The sequence below is a fragment of the Pongo abelii genome, chromosome 8 (assembly GCF_028885655.2).
Source record: "Pongo abelii isolate AG06213 chromosome 8, NHGRI_mPonAbe1-v2.0_pri, whole genome shotgun sequence".
NCBI lineage: Eukaryota > Metazoa > Chordata > Mammalia > Primates > Hominidae > Pongo > Pongo abelii.
In genome coordinates, this window is record NC_071993.2 from 38027228 (window position 1) to 38051280 (window position 24053).

At 37.9% G+C, this 24053-nt stretch overlaps 1 pseudogene; it reads left to right on the forward strand.

The window, feature by feature from the left end:
* The first annotated feature begins 567 nt into the window (after positions 1-567).
* Positions 568-24053, forward strand: part of LOC129048209 (cyclin-Y-like protein 2) — a 45974-nt pseudogene continuing 22488 nt past the window's right edge.

Sequence of the window (24053 nt, forward strand, 5' to 3'; positions counted from 1 at the left end):
GTTTCTATTTTATGGAGAAAGAGGTGGAGGCAGGATGGGTCCTAAGGTGTCATTCAAGGCACACAGCCATAACTCTTTATTGAGAGTAGAGCTAGAGCCTCAGGGACCGCTATGGTCAAGTTGCAGACAAAAACTACCACTCATTGGAAGACAGGAGAGGAATATTTAGTTACAAAAGCAGTCAACAATTCAGGTGTATCTACATTCAGTCAGAAAATAAAAGTTGCTCAACTTGGTTGCTAATGGGACCCACTCTACTAACTGAGGATTTGTATAGAACTCATAGAGGAAGATGGCTTCAAGTAAGGAACCACCTTGTGCTTTTCTTGGGACTAACAAGCTCAGGAAGCCAGTGATGAATGAAAATCTTAGTCCCACTGGCACTGTACAAGGGTCCAGGAGAGCAGCAGCATCATAAGCCTCAGGGCAAGGCAGCCCAGGCAGGGGCATTCTGAGCTGTGGGGGAGGTGGGGCAGCCAGGGTGGGGCATTGTGAGCTGTCAGGGAGGGCATTGTGAAGTGTGGAGTGGGGCATTGTGAGCCACAAGCCTGGGCTTCCACCTGGGCCAGTGTGCTTCAGTCTGTAGGTGACTGCAGAAGGAGGAGGAGCTCCATCTGTACTCTCTTCAGGCAGTTGTGTCTCTCAGTGCTTGTTGGGTTCACACCTATTAAATAAGCTGGCTGGTCTTCACCCTCCAAGAGAAGTCAACTCATGGGAGGCAGCAGGGTACAGGCGTTGGCCCAAGCCATGGCTGGGGCCAGGCTGTGGTGTCGGCAGGCAAGCAGCAGACAAGACCATCTCTGCAAGTGCAGCACAGCCTCAGCCTAGGGCAATGGGAGTGTGCGGCCAAAGCTGTGAGCAGAGGCACAGGTGGTGGCAGACAGGAGTAGAAGTGCCCCATGGGGAACATACTGACCTGTTGTGTGTGCCCCAGGGCCAGCCCTGAGTTGGACCAGAACCAGGGGTCACTGTGTCCCTGTGAGTCTGAGATCTATGAGGAAGCAGCTGGGGACATGATAGCAGGAGTGCCTGTGGCTGCTGCTGTAAAGCCTGGTGAGGTGACTTGTGAAGCTGGTGAGGGCCTCCGTGTGCACTACATCTGTGAATGGGAGATGCCTGAAGGTAAGGAGGTGATGGGTGCCGTCTGCCCTTGGCACACTTTGGGCTGCTGTTGTCTCCAGGGTCCTCTGGGAGGCATCCCCAACCTCAGGCTCCTTTCTGCCTGTAGCCAGCTCTCCCAGGGCCGGCCAGGAACAACAACTGGCTTTGCCTTATGTTCCCACCCCTTAATCTTTCCCCAAAGAATCCAGTCAGTTTCTTTTCTCCTTCCCTCTCAAACTCCCAGTTCTATCTCCCTCATCTCATTCTCCCAGGCTGGCATGGGACCATTTATTTATGGCTGTTCTTGTCTGTAGCTCTATTTAGTACCTGTGGGACTTTGTTGAGGCTTCTTTGGAATATTCTCTTCCTTTTCTCAATAAAAACTCAAATATCCCAACTTTCCAGTACCCATCCCATTCTTTCTTTGTACCTATCCAGATGGTACCTAGGTGAAGGAACCAGGTAAGTGCCTAATTGTTTCCTTTGTTAAAGTAGCTAAATCTCAGGACAATTCATACTGAAATATTTGGGGATTTCTTATTTAAAATCAGAATGCAGTTTGCCATGGGAGGGACTATATTGGTTGCTTTAAGTCACCTTGATAGAAGCTGCTTAGTTTCTTCTAACTAATTTGAACACAGAAGGAAAGAAAATGGAGGTTGCTTAAAATAATTGGGAAAGGTGTGAAATATCACGACCAGGGCTGTAGAAAAATGGGTGTGTGTGTGGGGTTACCCCAAAGGAGTTTACCTATGAGGCTCTGATTACTTTAAAATTCTTACTTTAACAAAAATGTGTCTGCAGATTTATTCTGGTGACTTAACAGACATTATTTACTTCCTTGTTCTAAAAGAGAGGTTGGGATGGTTTGTGGTCAAAGCTTTTAAAAGACATAAAATGTAAATATGCACTTTGAATGTGTAATATAAAGACTGAAGGTTAAAATGTCAGACCTTGCCTGTGTAAGAGTGTTTGTTGCCATGGCTCCCCCTTTGTCCTTCCCCCTCCTGACAATAGCGTCCTATTCAAAGATAAGAAAGTTGGAGTTTTTCAGCCTCTACACTGCTGCGAGAGGCAGAGGGATGGGAGGTGGGATGAAAGAGAAAACAATTAGTTGGTTTGCCTCTAAATTTTGCAAAGAGATGAATCTAAGTAAAAAGAATTCTGGGTAACAATACGGTTCTTGAATAAAAACTAAGTTTTTCAAAATAGAAAACATTGTATCATAAAGATATTAAATCCATTGGCTCTTTGGTTTCATTTAAACGCCAGAGATATTATTACTGTAGAGGAAATGTCTTATAGCTCTTCTATTTAAACTTTGATTGGGCTCTGTATAGCCAAGACAATCCTAAGCAAAAAGAATGAGAACACATGGACACAGGGAAAGGAACATCACACACTGGGGCCCATCGAGGGGTAGGGGGGCAGAGGGAGGGAGAGCATTAGGACAAATACCTCATGCATGTGAGGCTTAAAACCTCAATGATGGGTTGAGATGTGGAGATGTGCAGCAAACCACCATGGGACTTGTATACTTACGTAACAAACCTACACGTTCTGCACATGTATCTCAGAACTTAAAGTGAAAAAAAAAAAAAAACAACTTTGGTTGGGCTCTTGTTTTTTCAGAGGTAGAATAATTAAGACTCATGATGAGTGTGACTTTTTCAAGATATTTAAGAATTTAGAATAAACAAATATGTGAATTAATTCATTATACCTTTATACACAAAGCATGTAACTATTTGTGTAAACATACTCCACTTGGTGGTGTAAGGAAAGCCTCTGAGTGATTTTACACACCAGTTAATAGATGGGTAGTGTTGGATGAGAGCCCAAAAAAGGCTCTTTATTGTCATTCTTTAGGATTACAGCACAGTTTATGTATGTCTCATTTGGCCCTTTGCAATACAAATAAGGCCTATATATATGTTCTCCCTATGTTTTGCTAATGAAGAAATGAAGACTTAGAGATCTCACGTGACTATGGAAGACAGCTACTCAACAGAACTGAGGTTCTATGTACTCAGAATGACATGGAAGAGACAGATATGCTGAATTTACTTTTTAAAATTTTTAAGCACTCCAGAATACATCTTATATTTTGCCTATAAAATAGACCTGTCTTTTAAAACATACTGCTTTCTTGTTTCATTCTATGAAGTTGATTTTACACAACTTAAAGGCAAATTTACCTTTTTTTTTTTTTTAAATAAAGGAGGATCTCACTATGTTACTCATGCTGGCCTCAAATTCCCGACCTGGGCTCAAGGGATTTTCCCATCTCAGCCTCCTGAGTAGCTGGGAATACAGGCATGCACCATCTTGCCTGGCTTCGTCTTATGTCTATACATTCATTTCAATGGATAAATAAGAATAAAAGTAGAGGTAGTGAAATAGCCTAAATGCAGCAGTCAAATAAATGAGATGATAAATTTTTATAAATGATCACATCTTTTATTCTTCTCTCCCTCTATAGATATACCTTTGGAGTCCAACCCTTCTGACCATCCAGAGACAAGCACAATATTCCTGAGAAAATCTCAAACAGATGGTGAGAAAACATTGTTTTTTCTGCCAAGAAAAAGAATAAAAGTCTTGTTCTTTGATCAGATGTATTATAGAAAGTATTTAGAAACTCATATTGGTTTAATTTTTTCAACTTTTCACGTATTCACTTGTCTTACTTTAATATGTGATATACTTTTTTTATTATTATGCTTTAAGTTTCAGGGTACATGTGCACAATGTGCAGGTTAGTTACATATGTATACATGTGCCATGCTGGTGTGCTGCACCCATTAACTCGTCATTTAGTATTAGGTATATCTCCTAATGCTATCCCTCCCCCCTCCCCCGACCCCACAACAGTCCCCAGAGTGTGATGTTCCCCTTCCTGTGTCCATGTGTTCTCATTGTTCAATTCCCATCTATGAGTGAGAACATGTGGTGCTTGGTTTTTTGTCCTTGTGATAGTTTACTGAGAATGATGATTTCCAATTTCATCCATGTCCCTACAAAGGACATGAACTCATCATTTTTTACGGCTGCATAGTATTGCATGGTGTATATCTGCCACATTTTCTTAATCCAGTCTATCGTTGGACATTTGGGTTGGTTCCAAGTCTTTGCTATTTTGAATAGTGCCGCAATAAACATACGTGTGCATGTGTCTTTATAGCAGCATGATTTATAGTCCTTTGGGTATCTACCCAGTAATGGGATGGCTGGGTCAAATGGTATTTCTAGTTGTAGATCCCTGAGGAATCGCCACACTGACCTCCACAATGGTTGAACTAGTTTACAGTCCCACCAACAGTGTAAAAGTGTTCCTATTTCTCCACATCCTCTCCAGCACCTGTTGTTTCCTGACTTCTTAATGATCGCCATTCTAACTGGTGTGAGATGATATCTCATTGTGGTTTTGATTTGCATTTCTGTGATGGCCAGTGATGATGAGCATTTTTTCATGTGTCTTTTGGCTGCATATAAATGTCTTCTTTTGAGAAGTGTCTGTTCATATCCTTTGCCCACTTTTTGATGGGGTTGTTTTTCTCTTGTAAATTTATTTGAGTTCATTGTAGATTCTGGATATTAGCCCTTTGTCAGATGAGTAGGTTGCAAAAATTTTCTCCCATTCTGTAGGTTGCCTGTTCACTCTGATGGTAGTTTCTTTTGCTGTGCAGAAGCTCTTTGGTTTAATTAGGTCCCATTTGTCAATTCTGGCTTTTGTTGGCATTGCTTTTGGTGTTTTAGACATGAAGTCCTTGCCCATGCCTATGTCCTGAATGGTAATGCCTAGGTTTTCTTCTAGGGTTTTTATGGTTTTAGGTCTAACGTTTAAGTCTTTAATCCATCTTGAATTAATTTTTGTATAAGGTGTAAGGAAGGGATCCAGTTTCAGCTTTCTACATATGGCTAGCCAGTTTTCTCAGCACCATTTATTAAATAGGGAATCCTTTCCCCATGGCTTGTTTTTCTCAGGTTTGTCAAAGATCAGGTAATTGTAGATATGCAGCTTTATTTCTGAGGGCTCTGTTCTGTTCCATTGATCTATATCTCTGTTTTGATGCCAGTACCATGCTGTTTTGGTTACTGTAGCCTTGTAGTATAGTTTGAAGTCAGGTAGCATGATGCCTCCAGCTTTGTTCTTTTGACTTAGGATTGACTTGGCGATGCAGGCTCTTTTTTGGTTCTATATGAACTTTAAAGTAGTTTTTTCCAATTCTGTGAAGAAAGTCATTGGTAGCTTGATGGGGATGGCATTGAATCTATAAATTACCTTGGGCAGTATGGCCATTTGCATGAAGAGAGTGGGGGCCAATATTCAACATTCTTAAAGAAAAGAATTTTCAACCCAGAATTTCATATCCAGCCAAACTAAGCTTCATAAGTGAAGGAGGAATAAAATCCATTACAGACAAGCAAATGCTGAGCGAATTTGTCACCTCCAGGCCTGCCCTAAAAGAGCTCCTGAAGGAAGCACTAAACATGGAAAGGAACAACCAGAACCAACCGCTGCAAAATCATGCCAAAATGTAAAGACCATCGAGACTAGGAAGAAACTGCATCAACTAATGAGGAAAATAACCAGCTAACATCATAATGACAGGAATCAAATATCACACATAACAATATTAACTTTAAAAGTAAATGGACTAAATGCTCCAATTAAAAGACACAGACTGGCAAATTGGATAAAGAGTCAAGAGCCATCAGTGTGCTGTATTCAGGAAACCTATCTCACGTGCAGAGACACACATAGGCTCAAAATAAAAGGATGGAGGAAGATCTACCAAGCAAATGGAAAACAAAAAAAGGCAGAGATTGCAATCCTAGTCTCTGATAAAACAGACTTTAAATGAACAAAGATCAAAAGAGACAAAGAAGGCCATTACTTAATGGTAAAGGGATCAATTCAACAAGAAGAGCTAACTATCCTAAATATATATGCACCCAATACAGGAGCACCCAGATTCATAAAGCAAGTCCTCAGTGACCTACAAAGAGACTTAGACTCCCACACAATAATAATGGGAGACTTTAACAACCCACTGTCAACATTAGACAGATTAATGAGACAGAAAGTCAACAAGGATACCCAGGAATTGAACTCAGCTCTGCACCAAGCGGACCTAATGGACATCTACAGAACTCTCCACCCCAAATCAACAGAATATACATTTTTTTTCAGCACCACACCACACATATTCCAAAATTGACCACATAGTTGGAAGTAAAGCACTCCTCAGCAAATGTAAAAGAACAGAAATTATAACAAACTGTCTCTCAGACCACAGTGCAATCAAACTAGAACTCAGGATTAAGAAACTCACTCAAAACTGCTCAACTACATGGAAACTGAACAACCTGCTCCTGAGTGACTACTGGGTACATAATGAAATGAAGGCAGAGGTAAAGATGTTCTTTGAAACCAACAAGAACACTGACACAACATACCAGAATCTCTGGGACACATTCAAAGCAGTATGTAGAGGGAAATTTATAGCTCTTAAAGCCCACAAGAGAAAGCAGGAAAGATCCAAAATTGACACCCTAACATCGCAATTAAAAGAACTAGAAAAGCAAGAGCAAACACATTCAAAAGCTAGCAGAAGGCAAGAAATAACTAAAATCAAAGCAGAACTGAAGGAAATAGAGACACAAAAAACCCTTCAAAAAATTAATGAATCCAGGAGCTGGTTTTTTTGAAAGGATCAACAAAATTGATAGACCACTAGCAAGACTAATAAAGAAAAAGAGAAGAATCAAACAGACACAATAAAAAATGATAAAGGGGATATCACCACTGATCCCACAGAAATACAAACTACCATCAGAGAATACTACAAACACCTCTACACAAATAAACTAGAAAATCTAGAAGAAATGGATAAATTCCTCAACACATACACTCTCCCAAGACTAAACCAGGAAGAAGTTGAATCTCTGAATAGACTAATAACAGGCTCTGAAATTGTGGCAATAATCAATAGCTTACCAACCAAAAAGAGTCCAGGACCAGATGGATTCACAGCCAAATTCTACCAGAGGTACAAGGAGGAACTGGTACCATTCCTTCTGAAACTATTCCAATCAATAGAAAAAGAGGGAATCCTCCCTAACTCATTTTATGAGGCCAGCATCATCCTGATACCAAAGCCTGGCAGAGACACAACCAAAAAAGGGAATTTTAGACCAATATCCCTGATGAACATCGATGCAAAAATCCTCAATAAAATACTGGCAAACCGAATCCAGCAGCACATCAAAAAGCTTATCCACCATGATCAAGTGGGCTTCATCCCTGGGATGCAAGGCTGGTTCAATATATGCAAATCAATAAATGTAATCCAGCATATAAACAGAATCAAATACAAAAACCACATGATTATCTCAACAGATGCAGAAAAGGCCTTTGACAAAATTCAACAACGCTTCATGCTAAAAACTCTCAATAAATTAGGTATTGATGGGATGTATCTCTAAATAATAAGAGCTATCTATGACAAACTCACAGCCAATATCATACTGAATGGGCAAAAACTGGAAGCATTCCCTTTGAAAACTGGCACAAGACAGGGATGCCCTCTCTCACCACTCCTATTCAACATAGTGTTGGAAGTTCTGGCCAGGGCAATTAGGCAGGAGAAGGAAATAAACTGTATTCAATTAGGAAAGGAGGAAGTCAAACTGTCCCTGTTTGCAGATGACATGATTGTATATGTAGAAAACCCCATTGTCTCAGCCCAAAATCTCCTTAAGCTGATAAGCAACTTCAGCAAAGTCTCAGGATACAAAATCAATGTACAAAAATCACAAGCATTCTTATACACCAACAACAGACAAACAGAGAGCCAAATCATGAGTGAACTCCCATTCACAATTGCTTCAAAGAGAATAAAATACTTGGGAATCCAACTTACAAGGGACGTGAAGGACCTCTTCAAGGAGAACTACAAACCACTGCTCAATGAAATAAAAGAGGATACAAAGAAATGGAAGAACATTCCATGCTCATGGGTAGGAAGAATTAATATCGTGATATACTTTTTTTAAGTTGTTACTGTGTTAGTGAAATCATGTAAACTTTTTGTTTATACATTTTGCCATCTTTTTATCAATGCAATTTGTCATGTGATGGAGGAGTCATAGATTTATCTTTATTTATAATTATTTGCCCCTTTTCCCTTGCCCCAAAGAGTATATTTTAAAGATAGAACTTAGGCTTCAGCTTGTTTTCCATTTAAACAAATAAAAGAAAACATAGTTGTTCATCAACAGAGATTGAATCTGTGATTTTGGACTCCTCTTGCACAGTCCCCTGATTACATGTGTTTATCACATCCAAGTTTATGCTTCTCAAAACTTTTAAGTTATTAACCTTTTCATCTAATGTAATATAAATTTAAACATGCCCTACTCCTGCTTATTTTCCTTAATGTTATGTTAAATCCTCACTTGTTTGCTAAAAAGCCATACACAGCCAAGTTTTCCAGTTGATTTAAGCAGCAAGAATACAAGTGAGGATCTATAATAATATGGAAAGTAATGCATCACAGTAAAACATGGAAGTATGTAACCTTTCTTTTTGTAGTTTGAGTAGACTTTGCCTGTCTTGAGTCAGATATTTCTGGTTAGAATTTGTGTTCATTTTTGCAGTACTATAAAGAGGTACTTAAGACTGGGTAATTTACAACAAAAAGAAATTTAATTGGCTCATGAATCTTCAGGCTGTACAAGCATGGCTTCAACATCTGCTTCTGGTGAGAGTCTCAGCAAGCTTACAATCATGATGGAAGGCAATGGGAAGCAGGTGGTTCCACATGGTGAGAGAGGGAGGGAGAGGCAGGTAGAGGGAAGGTGTCACACTCTTTTAAACTACCAGAATGAGAATTTGCTTCTTACCATGGGGATGGCACCAAGCCATTCATAAGGAATCCACCACCATTACCAAACACCTCCCACTAGGCCCTATCTCCAACATTAAGGGTCACATTTTAACATGAGATTTGGACAGGGGAAAATATCCAAAACATATCAGAGTTGTTTTTCCCAGTTCCTTCCAGAGTTATGGGCTTCTCACACATAGAGAACATGGAAGAGGTAAAAGAATAGCTATTCCATGTCCCTCACTCTTCAGTGGTAGGAATGTTTGCCTGCAAGGCCCTTCGAGCATCAAAGGTGGAGGTGGTGTAGGAAACAAAGCATGACCTCTTAGAGCTTTTATTATGCTGGCCTTTTTTTTTTTTTTTGAAAAAAAAAATTTTTTTTGTGCAGCAGACACCATGTCCAATTAGGTTGGTATAGTCATTTTAAAATTTAAATTTAAGATAGGTTACTTTTCAGTTGTTTTGTTTTTAGTGACATATTAGTAGATGATCACTAAGTGTGGTTCGAGATGCTTACAGGGATTCTGGTGCATCTAGAGATAGGGGCCTGGCCAGAAAGTAGTTCATAGAGCTGTTGAGATTCTGGTAAATGAGAAAATACTCATGGCTCATATATGCAAGAGTTAAACTTTTTTATTAGCTAACTTTTTCATCTGGCCTCATTTTTTTCCCTTTTCTTTTGTACAGAAGGATTCTTTCATGTGTATGTAATGGAAACAAAAAGCAAACTAGGTTCAAAAAGTAAAACTAAGTTTTTAGATTTTACTTTATGAGATTTATCATGCCAGATAATTTAAATATAAATTGTTGAAAGTAATTTTTTAAATGGAATTTTTCCTCATTTAGTAGTATTTAGTAAGACATTAACTACTACTCTTATTTTATAGTATTTGTATCAGAAGTGACTATTTTTTTTATTCTTAGTACAAGAAAAAAGAAAAAGCAACTATACAAAGCATGTATGTAAACAGTCAAAAAGTTAAGAAATTGATAGTTTGATATAAAAATATGTCTCTCTTGATTCCTTTAAATTATAATGGGGACCCAGTGGTGATAGCATGGACCTCTTTTTGTATTTTCCTAAGTATCAAATTTATCCAGAGAAGTCTTCAGCTTAGTGCATCCACCTTTTAAGAATTTCTGACATTTAAGTTAAATTTCAATAGTCTGGTTGTGGCATAAATATCTGCCTTAAATATTTAATCATATTTTTAATCAAATAACAAAAATAGAATAGCTAAGAAATAACAAATAACAGAATAACAAATACAGAATAATAAATATGAAAAATAGAATAGCTATCAGCACTGTCTATTGACTTTGTCATAGCAGATGAAAGCATACCTTCCTCACTACACCATGACCTTATTTTTCTCCCTCTGTTTCTTCCAATTGTAGCACACTTTTTAATTAAATCAGTAATATTTACATGATTATAACTATGCAAATTCTATTCACTGCTAAGTCATATGGTGTTTTCACTGTGCCTCTGCATTATATGTCCTTCATTCTTTCTCTGAAACAGTTCTGAAATCTGAGCATTTCTGCACTTTTTCTGGGTCATCTCTTTTTCCCTAGCCTATGTTACTTTACCCAGCCAAATGCAGTAAGTAGCCACTGGCTGGTCTGTTTGCTTTCACATCCGTTATTTTTTAGCATGAAACTAATTTTCTGACTATATTTGTTTGCCTGTTTTCTAACAGCTGTTTTCCCCTCAAGTGTTGCAGCATTTACCACATGCCTCTCAAAGATACTTTCCATCTGCTAAAACACATCTGTTCCATTTTTTTTTTTTTTTTTTGCCGTCGGTAGGGGGGCAACTTTCTTTGGCATTTTGTCATTCTAGTTCAATATAGAGTGGCTTTCCCTAGATATGCTCGATGTCTGCTTTTCTGTGCTAGCGCAGTAAAGTCTTTTGGGATCTCACATAACTGCCATCTTGTGTGGGATCACCTGAGTCCTAGATTCTGTTTCCTGCTGTCCTGTTATCCTCTCTAGTTGTACTTGAGCACATTTTGCTGGGCAGAGATGTTTAGGGATCTGGCCAGTCTTAAAATCCCTCCTTTTTGATAGAGAGTAAACTTCTAGGTTGAATCTAAACTTTATGGTTCTGAAGATATTTCGCAATTGTGCTCTCATTACAGTGTTGTTCTTGACTCTATTGCCATTGTGAGATACATTATTTATGACCAAGTTTTATGTATCTGTGGAAGCTTTTTAGAAGCTTCTTGCTCACTGAGAGTCTGAAATTTCTTAATAACAGCTTGGTGGGAATCTTTTCATTTTATTGAGGCTACTAAGTCTGAAGGCTATCTCTTCTTGAGAATTTTTTTATTTTCTCTGTTCCTTTTTTTCTGATAGTCTTGTTATTCAGACACTCAGCTGCTTAGACCAGTATACTTGCATTGGTGTTTAATTTTTCCTCTGGTTTTTCAGTTTCTGTGACTTCTTACTATAATATTTCTATTGAATTTCATATCTTTTTCAGTGTGTTTTTAGTTTTTTTTTAATTTTATTATTATTATACTTTAAGTTTTAGGTTTTTAAAAAAGTTTTGCTCCTGATTTTGATGGTCCATGAATCCCTTTTTTTCTGTTGTTTTGATCTCTCTTGTTGGAGGCTTCCTTCCAATGTGTGGTGGTCCCTGGCTTTATTTGGAAGCAGGACTTCTGTTAACTGGTGGCACTCAGTGTGAGGTTTTGGAAGCCAAACTAGCTTTTCATTTGTGGGACTTCAGTGTATTATCTGGGGATTTTTACTCAAGTCAGTTCAGTTTCTTCTGAGAAAGGATCTCCCAATTTTCTGCCTGGGAAGTAAAAGAATGTCTACTTGCTTTCCAAAAGCAGAGTTAGGGAAGCAAGTTGGAGTTATATTTTTGGTGTACAGTTTTCTTTATATCTCAGGTTTAAGCTGTGGTATTTCTGAACCTAGAAATTCTCAGGTTTGGTATATCCAGAGAACACACATCTAAGTTTCTTATCAGATGGGAAGACAGGTGGACTTGGGGCTCTAACCACAGATTTTCTGACCTTGCTGGCTTTTGTTTTACATTTTACCCTACTTTCCAAAGTTCCATTTGCCTGTAAGTTCACAGCCTGCCTTTAGTTCTACAAGACAAGCTGGCTTGCTTCTCTTCCAGTCACTTTCTGTAGGGACCAAAGTTGTGCTTCTGTGTTATTTACCACTAATTTATGTACTTTTTATGTGCCAGCACTTATTAAAAATAATCTCTGTCAACCTTCTCTCCTGATCCTGTGTGTAACCTGTATTTTATGTATGAGTAATGAGATTTCCAGAGGCAGAGGAAATAAATTTGTGGTCAATCTATTATATTTAATCAAAATTTAGGACCTATATTTATGTGAATCAAAGTTTAATTTCAATATAATTAATGGTATTAACCCAGACAATTTTTTTATTGATGTATCTATAATAAGCATATTATACTTTTCTCCTAAGGCCTTGTTTAATATTTTTATTCAAACTTACACTGCCATATTATCCAATTACCTCACAACACAGATGGAGCTGTTTTCATGAATGCCCAAAGTGTTAGAAATATTTAAGTTAATTAAAATTTGTTTATTTTTAGCCTGGTCAACATAGCAAGAGCTCATCTCTACAGAAAGGTTAAATAACAAATTAGCCCGAGGCATGGTGGCATGTGCCTTTAGTTTTACCTACTCAGGAGGCTGAGGCAGAGGATCGCTTGAGCTCAGGGGTTTGAGGCTGTAGTTAACTATAACTGCACCACTGCACTCCAGCCTGGGCAACAAAGGGAGACCCTGTCTCAGAAAAAGAAAAAAGTTATTATTTAAAAACATATCTAAAATTTGTCCTGCCCAAAAGGAGAGAGGAAAACGTAAACTTGAGTTTTCATTTTATTTTATAGTTGCTGGGAAGACTTTATATATATATTTACATATTTTTATTTCCATAGGGTTTGGGGGAAACAGGTGGTATTTGGTTACATGAGTAAATTCTTTAGTGGTGATTTGTGAGATTTTGGTGTACCTGTCACTTGAGGAGTATCCACTGAACCCAATTTGTAGTCTTTTATCCCTCACCCCCTTCCCACCCTTTTCCCTGCATCCCCAAAGTCCATTGTTTCATTCTTATGCCTTTGCATCCTCATAGCTTAGCTCCTACATATGAATGAGAACACGTGATCTTTAGTTTTCCATTCCTGAGTTACTTCACTTAGAATAATAGTCTCCAATTCCATCCAGGTTGCTGGGAATGCCATTAATTTATTCCTTATTATGACTGAGTGGTATTTCTTAATCCACTTGTTGATTAATGGGCATTTGGGCTGGTTCCTTATTTTTATAATTGAAAATTGTGCTGCTGCAAACATACATGTGCAAGTATCTTTTTTGTATAATGACTTCTTTTCCTCTGGGTAGATACCCAGTAGTGGGATTGCTGGATTGAATGGTGATTCTACTTTTAGTTTTTTAAGGAATCTCCACACTGCTTTCCATAGTGGTTGTACTAGTTTCCATTTTTACCAGCATTGTAGAGAAGTGTTTTCTTTTCACCGCATCCACACCAACATCTATAATTTTCTGATTTTTTGATCATGGCCATTCTTGCAGGAGTAAGGTGGTATGGCATTGTGGTTTTGATTTTCATTTTCCTGATCATTAGTGATGTTGAGCATTTTAGTGGTGTATCTTCTTTTAAGAATTGTGTATTTATGTCCTTAGCCCACTTTTTGATGGGATTGTTTGTTTTTCTCTTGCCCATTTGTTTGAGTTCCTTGTAGATTCTGTATATTAGCCCTTTGTCAGGTATATAGATTGTGAAGATTTTCTCCCATTCTGTGGATTGTCTGTTTACTCTGCTGATTGTTCCTTTTCCTGTGCAGAAGCTCTTTAGTTAAGTCTCATCTGTTTATCTTTGTTTTTGTTGCATTTGCTTTTGGGTTCTTGGTTATGAAGTCTTTGCCTAAACCAATGTCTAGAAGGTTTTTCTGATGTTATCTTTGACAATTTTTAAGGTTTCAGGTTGTAGATTTATGTCCTTGATCCATCTTGAGTTGATTTTTGTATAAGGTTAAAGTTGAGGATCCAGTTTCATTCTCATGCACGTGGCTTTGCCAATTATCCCAGCACCATTTGTTGAATAGGGTTTATGTTCTTCAATTTATGTTTTAGTTGGCTTTGTTGAAGATAAGTTGGCTGTAGGTATTTGGGTTTATTTCTGGGGTTTCCATTCTGTTCCATTGGTGTATGTGCCTATTTTTATACCAGTACCATGCTGTTTTGGTGACAATGGCCTTATTGTATAGTTCAAAGTCAGATAATGCGATGGCTCCAGATTTGTTGTTTTTGCTTAGTTTTGTTTTGGCCATGTGGGTTCTTGTTTGGTACCATATTTTAGGATTGTTTTTTCTAGTTCTGTGAAAAATGATGATGGTATTTTGATAGGAATTGCATTGAATTTGTAGGTTGTTTTTTGCAGTATGGTCATTTTCACAATATTGATTCTACCCATTCATGAGCATGTGATGTCTTTCCATTTGTTTGTCATCCATGATTTCATTCAGCAATGTTTTGTAGTTTCCAATGGCGTATCAAACAGATAATCTGCCATGATCAAGTGGGTTTCATACCAGGGATGCAGGGATGGCTTAACATATGGAAGTCAATAAATGTGATACACCACATAAACAGAATTAAAAACAAAAATCACATGATCATCTCAATAGATGCAGAAAAAACATTTAACAAAATCCAGCATCCTTTTATGATTAAAACCCTCAGCAAAATTGACATACAAGGGATGTACCTCAATGTGATAAAAGCTATCCATTACAAACCCACAGCCAACATAATATTTAGTGGCAAAAATTTGAAAGCATTCCTCCTGAGAACTGGAACAAGACAAGGATGCCTACTCTCACCACTCCTATTCAATATAGTACTGGAAGACCTAGCCAGAGCAATCACACAAGAGAAAGAAATAAAGGGCATGCAGATCAGTAAACAGGAAGTCAAACTGTCACTGTTTGCTGATGATATGATCGTATACCTAGAAAACCCTAAAGACTCCTCCAAAAAACTCCTAGAACTGATAATTGAATTCAGAAAAGTTTCAGGATACAAAATTAATGTACAGAAATCAGTAGCTCTGTTATACCCAACAGCGACCAAGCTGAGAATCAAACCAATAACTCAACCCCCTTACAACAGCTGCAAGAAAAAAAAAAAAACCTTAGGAATATACCTAAGCAAGGAGGTGAAAGACCTCTACAAGGAAAATAGCTTTAGTGTTTTTAATGTGTTAAAATGATGGGCAGCAGGTACAGTGGAAGAAGTCAGTGGTTGGGCATTGGCATCCAATGGGTACTGGACCTTTGATGGTAAGGCTTTGGTTTTGACTTACTAAAATATGAGGTGTGATTATTCTCTAGTTTTTGTCATTAAACCTTAAAACTACTAAGTAAACCCTTCCATTTCTCATTAAAGACTGTACAATTTCATACTCTGTGATTTATGCTGACTGAAGTTAGATTTGTTTCTATTTTTGACCATCTTAAATAATACCTATAAATAGTAAACTGTTAGTAGTGTTTTTGCTGTAATTAAATGTAGTAAGACTTACCTTCCAAATTATAACTGAATTAATTTGTCAAACCCTTGTTGATTTATTCAAAATTTTATGCTGAGCAGCTGGAGGTAGGAACAGTTAGGGCCCTCCCTTACTCTTATGGAGAGGCATACTTTCTCATGAAGGGAATACTCTGCTAGAATTAGTATCTTGTAACCAGTTAGTGTACAAAAAACATGTTTTGGTGAGGCTACTGGCAAAGAGATCCAAGAGGGTAGATGGAGTCAAGCTTGATGAAACAAGGAAGGTGAAAAGCATTATTCCAGGCAGAGAACAGTGGTAGAGCAGGAAAATGCCTAGGTGCAGGTTAGATGATTTATAGAATAAAATTAATCAAGTTTTGAAATGAATGGAAAGTATGCTCTGAGAGTCTTATTTGAGTCATGTCATGGCAGTCTTATTTAAACATGAAGTGAAAGTTAAATTTTTTAAGTTGTCATCTCTTTTCAGGGTGTGAGAGAATATTTAAGTGACACTCTTTTTATCTTCCACATAAGAAAACAGGACTAGAGAAACCTATGTCTTCCTCACTTGTTGGTGGACTAGCAGACCTGGTACACAGAGCCTCTGAATCTGAAACACTTGTTTTGTCACAATATTGCCTGAAATAATACATTTAGGATTAGTAACTTAGTAAATGTATTAGTCTTGTATTCATTGCAGTAAAATGGTCTTGTACCAATATTATTTAATACATTACATTTTACTGTAGTAAATAAATAACAGAAATAGAAATTCTCAGCTGTTTTATGTCACTATAGAAAAAAACAATGAAATCTTGTTTTAAACTTTTCTCATTATTTGTAAAGGAAATTAATAAAATCCTTGTTAGGTTTGATGATAGGTACCATATTAAGGGAAGCATTTTATAAACCATATCTCAAACATCATCTGTGGAAGTTAAGAGCCTCCAGTGGGTTTTCTGTAGAGTGCACATGATACCACAATCAGGCAGTTCATGGAGTATAAGAAATATCCTAGTGCTTTGAAAAATTTGACATTTTAATTGATGAAAAAGTACACTTTGATAAGTTTAACTTATACTTCCCTTCCCCTTCAGGTACCTACTGAGCATTTTACTCAACAATACAGTTCATGTTTGACAATATTCCTTGATGACAGCACTGCCAGCCAGCCTCATCTTACAATGACACTAAAATCATGAGTACAACTATAATGCCAAGGGACAGACTCCTTTATTCAAAAATTATTTCAGTCATTTGGTTGTACTCTTCAGCAATCAGTTTGAGAAATTGGAATCAACTATATATTGATATCCAGATTCTAAATATTAAGTGTCAATTTCTCTTTTAATCTTAGATGTCATGGTGGAAGGAAAAATCAGCAAATAAGCAATCCCAGAAAAAGTGTAGCTATTTATTTGATGCCTTTATGCCTTAAGGCAATGTTGAATGCAATGAGAAGGATAGGTTCCCTTTATTGAATGATTTTTGTGAAATATTAGTTTTTCAGTGCGTTGTAGGCCTAAGTCAATGTGTACTACTTTGGACGTTAGTCCTGAAAGAAGGAATAGCTTTTTCTCTTCTGGCACCACAGTATATCTGCATTTGATTTTGTTCCATTGTGCATGAGCACCTCATGGGCCACAAAGATGTACTTTGAGAGCATCCTGAGATGAAGTTTATTTTAAAAGGAACAACAACCAACACCACCACCAGCTCCATTGGGTTTGTCTGGTGTACATCATTATCACCTCTTTGGGTTATGAGTATTTATTTTTAGAACACAATTTGGAAAGTGCTAATTTAGAATATTAATGTCTTTATCTTTAACTTTACTTTTCATTCTATAAACATAACTAGCTTATAAACAATTTTATTTCAAATGCTCTAGCATTTTTCACTAATTCAATTGTCAGTCACTTTTACTTTAATTAAAAATGGCAGCTGGCTCCTGACTTGGAGACACCTCCCAGCAGGGGTTGATAGACACCTCATACAGGAAAGCTGGCATTTGGCGGGTGCCCCTCTGGGACGAAGCTTCCAGAGGAAGGAGCAGGCAGCAATCTTTGCTGTTCTGCAGCCTCTGCTGGTGATACCCAGGCAAACGGTCTGGAGTGGACCTCCAGCAAACTCCAGAAGACCTGCAGAAGAGGCCTCTGAGTGTTAGAAGGAAGACTAGCAAACAGAAAGCAATAACATCAACATCAACATCAACAAAAAGGACAACAATGCAAAAACCCCATCAACATCAAAAGGTCATCAGCAACAAAGATCAAAGGTAGATAAATCCATGAAGATGTGAAAAAACTAGCATAAGAATGCTGAAAATTCCCAAAACCAGAATGCCCCTTCTCCTCCAAAGGATCACAACTCCTCACCAGAAAGGGAACAAAACTGGCTGGAGAATGAATTTGACAAATTGACAGAAGTAAGCTTCAGAAGGTGTGTAATAACTAGCTCCTCCAAGCTAAAGGAGCATGTTCCAACCCAATGCAAGAATGCTAAGAACCTTCACAAAAGGCTACAGGAACTGCTAAGTAGAATAAAGAGTTTATAGAAGAACATAAACGACCTGATGGAGCTGAAAAACACAGCACGAGAACTTCGTGAAGCATACACAAGTATCAATAGCAGAATAAAGGATATCAGAGATTAAAGATCGCCTTAATGAAATAAAGTGTGAAGACAAGATTAGAGAAAAAAAGAATGAAAAGGACAAAACAAAGCCTCCAAGAAATATGGGACTATATGAAAAGACCAAACCTATGATTGATTGGTGCACATGAAAGTGATGGGAAGAATGGAACCAAGTTGGAACATACTCTTTAGGATGTTATCCAGGAGAAGGTCCCCAACCTAGCAAGACAGGCCAACATTTAAATTAAAGAAATACAGAGAACACCACTAAGATACTCCTTGAGAAGAGCAATCCCAAGACATATAATTGTCTGATTCAGCAAGGTTGAAAGAAGGAAAAAATTTTAAGGGCAGCCAGAGAGAAAGGTCGGGTTACCTACAAAGGGAAGCCCATCAGACCAACAGCAGATCTCTCTGCATCAACCCTACAAGCCAGAAGAGAGTGGGGGCCAATATTCAATGTTCTTGAAGAATTTTCAACCCAGAATTTCATATCCAGCCAAACTTAGCATCACAAGTGAAGGAGAAATAAAATCCTTTACAGACAAGCAAATGCAAAGGGATTTTGTCACCACCAGGCCTGCCTTACAAGAGCTCCTGAAGGAAGCACTAAATATTGAAAAACTGGTACCAGCTGCTGCAAAAACACAGCAAAATATAAAGACCAACGACATTATGAAGAAACTGCATCAACTAATATGCTAAATAACCAGCTAGTATCATGATGACAGGATCAAATCCACACATAATAATATTAACCTTAAATGTAAACAGGCTAAATGCCCCAATTAAAAGACACAGACTGGCAAATTGGATAGAGTCGAGACCCATTGGTGTGCTGTATTCAAGAGACCCATCTCATGTGTGGTGACACACATGGGCTCAAAATAAAGGGATGGAGGAATATTTACCAAGCAAATGGAAAGCAAAAAAAAGCAGAGGTTGCAATTCTCCTCTCTGATAAAACAGACTTTAAACCAACAAAGATCAAAAAAGACAAAGAAGGTATTACATAATGGTAAAGGGATCAATGCAATAAGAAGATCTAACTACCCTAAATATATATGTACCCAATACAAGAGCACCCAGATTCATAAAGCAAGTTCTTACAGACCTACAAAGAGACTTAGACATCCACACAATAATAGTGGGAGACTTTAACACCCCACTGTCAATATCAGACAGATCAGTGAGACAGAAAATTAACAAGGATATTCAGGACTTGAACTCAACTCTGGACCAAGCAGATCTAAAAGACATCTACAGAACTCTCCACTCCAAATCAACAGAATATACATTATTGTCAGCACTTATTCTAAAATGGACCACTTAAATGGAAGTAAAACACTCCTGAGCCAATGCAAAAGAATGGAAATCATAGTCTCTCAGACCATAGTGCAATCAAATTAGAACTCAAGATTTAGAAACTCACTCGAAACTGCACAACTATATGGAATCTGAACAACCTGCTCCTGAATGACTATTAAGAACAACTTGCTCCTGAATGACTACTGAGTAAATAGTGAAATTAAGGCAGAAATAAAGAAGTTGTTTGAAACCAATGAGAACAAAGACACAACATACCAGAATCTCTGGGACACAGCTAAAGCAGTGTTTAGAGGGAAATTTGTAGCACTAAATTCCAGATCAGAAAGTGGGAAAGATCTAAAATCAACACCCTAACATCACCATTAAAAGAGCTAGAGAAGCAAGAACAAACAAATTCAAAAAGCTAGCAGAAGAAAAGAAATATCTAAGATCAGAGCAGAACTGAAGGAGATAGAGACTCAAAAATCCCCTCAAAAAATCAATGAATCCAAGAGCCGGTTTTCTGAGAAGGTTAACAAAATAGACAGACTTCTAACCAGATGAATAAAGAAGAAAAGAGAGAAGAATCAAATCGATGCAATAAAAAATGATAAAGGGGATATCACCACCAATCTCACAGAAATACAGACTACCATCAGAGAATACTATAAACACCTCTATGCAAATAAACTAGAAAATCTAGAAGAAATGGATAGACTCCTGCATCCTCCCAAGATTAAACCAGAAAGAAGTTGAATCCATGAATAGACCAATGACAAGTTCTGAAATTGAAGCAGTAATTAATACCCTAACAACTAAGAAAAGTCCAGGACCAGATGTATTCCCAGTCAAATTCTACCAGAGGTACAAAGAGGAGCTGGTACCATTCTGAAACTATTCCAAACAATAGAAAAAGAAGGACTCCTGCCTAACTCATTTTATCAGGCCAGCATCATCCTGATACCAAAACCTGGCAGAGACACAACAGGAAAAGAAAATATCAGACCAATATCCCTGATGAACATTGAACATGAAAATTATCATTAAAATACTGGCAAACTGAATCCAGCAGTACATCAAAAGCTTATCCACCATGATCAAGTCAGCTTCATCCTTGGGATGCAAGTCTGGTTCAACATATGCAGATCAATATATGTAATCCATCACATAAACAGAACCCATGAGAAAAACCATATGATTATCTCAATAGATGCAGAAAAGGCCTTCAATAAAATTCAACACCACTTCATGCTAAAAACACCTACTAAACTAGGTATTGATGGATAATAAGAGCTATTTATGGCAAACCCACAGCCAATATCATACTGAATTGGCAAAAGCTGGAAGTATTCCCTTTGAAAACCAGTGCAAGACAAGGATGCCCTTTCTCACCACTCCTATTCAACATAGTATTGGAAATTTTGGAAATTCTGGCCAGGGCAATCAGGCAAAAGAAAGAAATAAAGCATATTTGAATAGGAAGAGAGGAAGTCAAATTGTCTCTGCAGATGATATGATTATATATTTAAAAAACCCCATTGTCTCAGCTCAAAAACTCCTTAAGCTGATAAGCAACTTCAGTAAAGTCTCAGGATACAAAATCAATGTGCAAAAATCACAGCCATTCCTATACACCAATAATAGACAAACAGAGAGCCAACTCATGAGTGAACTCCCATTCACAGTTGCTACAAAGAGAATAAAATACCTAGGAATACAATTTAAAAGGGATGTGAAGGACCTCTTCAAGGAGAACTACAAAACATGCTCAAGGAAGTAAGAGAGGACATAAACAAATAGAAAAATATTCCATGCTTATGTATAGGAAGAATCAGTATTGTGAAAATGGCCACACTGGCCAAAGTAATGTATAGATTCAATGCTATTTCCATCAAGCTACCATTGACTTTCTTCACAGAATTAGAAATACTACTTTAAATTTCATATGGAACCAAAAAAGAGCTTGTATTAGCTAAGAAAATTCTAATCAAAAAGAACGAAGCGGGAGGCATCACGCTACCTAACTTCAAACTATACCACAAGGCTACAGTGGCCAAAACAGCTTGGTACTGGTACCAAAACAGATGTATAGACCAATGGAACAGAACAGAGGCCTCAGAAATAATGCCACACATCTACAACCATCTGATCTTTGACAAACCTGACAAACACAAGCAATGGGGAAAGGACCCCCTGTTTAATAAATGGTGTTAGAAAAACTGGCTAGCCATATGCAGAAAACTGAAACTGGACCCCTTCCTTACATCTTATACAAAAATTAACTCAAGATAGATTAAAAACTTAAACCTAAGACCTAAAACCATAAAATCCCTAGAAGAAAACCTAGGCAATACCATTCAGGACATAGGTGTGGGCAAAGACTTCATGACTAAAACACCAAAAGCAATGGCAACAAAAGCCAAAATTGACAAATGGAATCTAATTAAACTAAAGAGCTTCTGCACAGCAAAAGAAACTACCATCAGAGTGAACAGGCAACCTACAGAATGGGAGAAAATTTTTGCAATCTATCCATCTGACAAAGGCCTGGTATCCAGTGTCTACAAGGAACTTAAACAAATTTACAAGAAAAAAACAAGCCCATCAAAAAGTGGGTGAATCATATGAACAGACACTTCTCAAAAGAAGATGTTTGTGCGGCCAAAAAACATGAAAAAAAGCTCATCATCACTGGTCATTAGAGCAATGCAAATCAAAACCACAATGAAATACCATCTCATGCCAGTTAGAATGGTGAGCATTAAAAAGTCAGGAAACAAGATGCTGGAAAGGATGTGGAGAAATAGAAGTGATTTGCACTCCTGGTGGGAGTGTACATTAGTTCAACCATTGTGGAGACAGTGTGGTGATTCCTCAAGGATCTAGAACCAGAAATAGCATTTGACCCAGCAATCCTATTACTGGGTATATACCCAAAGGATTATAAATCATTCTACTATAAAGACACATGCACATGTATGTTTAATGCTGCACTATTTACAATAGCAAAGACTTGGAACCAACCCAAATGCCCATCAATGATAGACTGGGTAAAGAAAATGTGCCACATATACACAATGGAATAATTTGCAGCCATAAGAAATAATGAGTTCATGTCCTTTGCAGGGACATGGATGAAGCTGGAAACCATCATTCTCAGCAAACTAAGACAGGAACAGAAAACCAAACACTGCATGTTCTCGCTCATAAGTGGGTGTTGAACAATGAGAGCACGTGGACACAGGGAGAGGAATATCAAACACCAGGGCCTGTCAGGGGGTCAGAGGCAAGAGGAGGGATAGCATTAGGAAAAATACCTAACACATGCGGGGCTTAAAACCTAGATGATGGGTTGATGGGTGCAACAAACCACCATGGCACATGTATACGTATGTAACAAACCTGCACGTTCTGCACATGTATCCCAGAACTTAAAGTATAATTTGAAAAAACATGGTGGCCAGGCATGGTGGCTCACGACTCTAATCCCAGCACTTCAGGAGGCCAAGGCAGGCCAATCACCTGAGATCAGGAGTTCGAGACCAGCCTGGCTAACATGGCAAAACCCTGTCTCTACTAAAAATACAAAAATTAGCTGAGCGTGATGGTGGGTGCCTGTAATTCCAGCTACTTGGGAGGCTGAGGCAGGAGAATCACTTGAACCCAGGAGGCAGAAGTTGCAGTGAGCCAAGATCACGCCATTGCACTCCACCCTGGGCAACAAGAGTGAAACTCCATTTCTAAAACCAATAACAACAACAACAACAACAACAAAGAGGCAACTTTACACTCATGATAATGTCACTTCCCTCTCTCCCTTATCATAGTAGTAGAGATGAAATTGTGTTTCAGTAAAAACTGGATTTAAACCCTGTCTCAAGTCCTGAGCTTTGGGACCTATTGAATAATCAGTAAATGTCTGTATTCAGCTAAGCCTCTAAATCCTTAAGCAACAACAACAACAACAACAACAGGTCAATCTGGCTCATGTCCCTGGCTGCTTCTGAATTCAAAAGTTTTGATGTGATAGTATACAATTTAAAAGGAGTTTTAAACATTACTCCATTAATCTTGCTCAAACAAATTTCATGCTTTCTTCCTCATTATTCTAATTTTTAGAAGTCTACTTCTGAAAGTAAAGTAAGTTTTAATTTCCCATGAACAAGTTTGAGAAATTATCATTTGGTATATTCACTATTAGTGAAATAAAGGTTTATTGAGCAAATTAATAGGGCACATTGGCCTCAAGAAAATATTTTGAAAAATGTTTATTATGAGTTAGTAGTGCACTGTTGTCAATGGGGTAGATGGAACTCATTGGGATCACTTTTGCAACGTTTGTTTTCAAAATACATGTCTGCAAACATTTGTATCTTCCCACCTCAACCTTCCCTCTATCTCTAGGTACTGAGAAGCCCTTTAGGAAAATAGAAATGGATGTGAGGCATCGTCATGTGAAGAAAAGCATCCCAGAAGATTCTGATTTTCACACCAACTCAATCATTCCAAACTTTGCTGCACTTTGAAATCACCA